Genomic DNA, 2236 nt, shown 5'->3' with positions numbered 1-2236 from the left:
AGGTGTTCATCTGTCAATCTTGATCTCATTGGAGTTTTCAGCAGTTTCATGCGTGAAAAGGTTTGCTCGCAAATATATGTGCTGCCAAAAAGTGTGGACATCTTCCTTGCGTGTTTTCTGATGTTAGGGTACGTGTCGTTTGGGAGGGCGGCATAGAAGTCAATGAGACCGCTGGGCTTGAACGCGTCTTTCAGAACATCACAGTTCTGTAACTCGGCCAACTCAAACTGATAAGAAGGCTGGGCTTCGTCAATGTCGGCAACAAAGGGGTTCTGGAAAAGACGGATTTCTTTTGCATAAACATGTAGTTCACGGAATCGCGCACCGAACTCCGCCTTCAGCATTTCCAGTGCTTCCACACACTTTTCAGCTGGAAACGGGACCGCTGGGTTCTCTGCAGAGAGGTTTTGTGTAGCAGGGAGATGGACGAAGCTGTGCTTTTTCACGTGTCCCAAAAGCAGCTCTAGTTTCACCTCAAATGCTTTTATGTGGGAATACATTTCGCAAATGAGTTTCCCCTGGCCTTGTAGCTGCAAGTTAAAGCTGTTCAGCATTTCTGTCATGTCTGTTAAAAATGCGAGGTGCCATTTCCATTCTGGGTCGATCAACTCTGGCACCGTTTTGTTTTGTGAATGAAGAAATGCGTTAATTTGAGGTAGCAGCTCGTAAAAACGCTTCAAAACTCTGCCCCGGCTCAACCATCGGACCTCTGTGTAGTACAGCACATCGCCGTGCGCAGATTCCAGTTCAGACAGGAATTCTTGGAACTGCCTGTGTTTAAGTCCCTTTGCTCTGATGAAGTTTATGCATGACACCACAACCTTCATGACAGAATCCCAAGCCAACACTTTGCAGCACAGTGCTTGCTGGTGAATTAGGCAGTGAACTTGTAGCGGGGCGGTGAGACCTCGTTCTTCCATCTCCCGGTTCATGCGTCCTATTAGACCCCGAGACATGCCCACCATATTAGGAGCCCCGTCAGTTGTGATGCTGGCCAGCTTTGACCAGTCCAGGTCCAACTCTTCCATGGTTTGGTACACTTTGCCGAAAATATCCTCCCCCGTCGTAGTCCCTTTGAGACTTTGGAGGGCTGCCAGCTCCTCGCAGATCTCAAAGTTTGCACTAACTCCACGAACAAAAATGAGCAGTTGCGCGGTGTCCTGCACGTCCGTGCTCTCATCCAGTGCTAATGAAAAAAATTCAAATTCTTTCGTCTTCTGCTGCAGCTGGGCATATACATTACCCCCGATTTCTTCAATGCGTCTGGTGATTGTACTCGCTGATAGACTCACGGCATTAAAGACATCTTTCTTCTCAGGACATACCTCCTCCACGACAGCGTTCATGCATTTCTTGACAAACTCTCCATCAGTGAAAGGTTTACCGCTGCTTGCTATCAGTTGAGCAACCCGAAAGCTGGCCCGAACAGATGACTGGTTCAGCTGAGCTTGGTGTACAAATGTATTCTGCTGAGCTAACAGTCCACTTTTTAGCTTTGAGAGTTTGTCTGCTCGCATTTGGCCTTGCAAGCTAGCATACGTGTCTTTGTGGCGGGATTCATAGTGTCGCCGCAGATTATATTCTTTGAATACTGCCACCGCCTCTTGACAGATGAAACAGACAGCCTTTTCTTTGCATTGAACAAAAAAATAATCGTTTGTCCACTGCAGGTTAAATGCCCTGCATTCTGAATCAATTTTTCTCTTACCTAATCTTTTCGCCATTATTCCGTTCTCTCTTTGCGAGGGGCGGGTTTAGAATTTTTTTCTGGGGGTTGCCAGATAGGGGCACAGACCACAGAAGGGTGGAACAGAATGTTACGTTATATGCGTGTATGAAATAGTTATTAACTTATGTATTATAGTATTATATTACTTAATAATGAAAATAGTTCATAACTAAGAAACATTTTATTGCAAAAGTCCAACTTTCTTATCAAATACAAATACACATATATGAAAAAAATTCTAAAAAATGCTCTCTGGTATTGTTCAGGGGGCCGGACCAAATATGGTCGGGGGCCGGATCTGGCCCGCGGGCCGTAGTTTGGGGACCACTGGTCTAGATGATGCATCGTGTGTTGAAAGTATAAATGTTGGATTTTCATTAGTCTGGAATGACGTCGCTGAGATTTCCAGCCCAATATTTAAAAAGGGAAATGCTTCAACTTCACAATGACACCAAACATCATATGTAGGGAATTCCTGGTGCTGTGGCTGCTAGCAGAGAAAAATGG

General features: G+C 45.4%; 1 protein-coding gene across 2 annotated transcripts in view; it reads left to right on the top strand.

Moving 5' to 3' along the window:
* porb (P450 (cytochrome) oxidoreductase b) overlaps nt 1-2236 on the top strand; it is a 32226-nt gene that overhangs the window by 20107 nt on the left and 9883 nt on the right. The window lies entirely within an intron of this gene.

Source organism: Nematolebias whitei, chromosome 6 (genome assembly GCF_014905685.2).
Source record: "Nematolebias whitei isolate Nwh7 chromosome 6, NemWhi1, whole genome shotgun sequence".
Lineage (NCBI taxonomy): Eukaryota > Metazoa > Chordata > Actinopteri > Cyprinodontiformes > Rivulidae > Nematolebias > Nematolebias whitei.
Note: the sequence above shows the minus strand (reverse complement) of the source record. Positions and strands in the feature narration are given on the sequence as shown.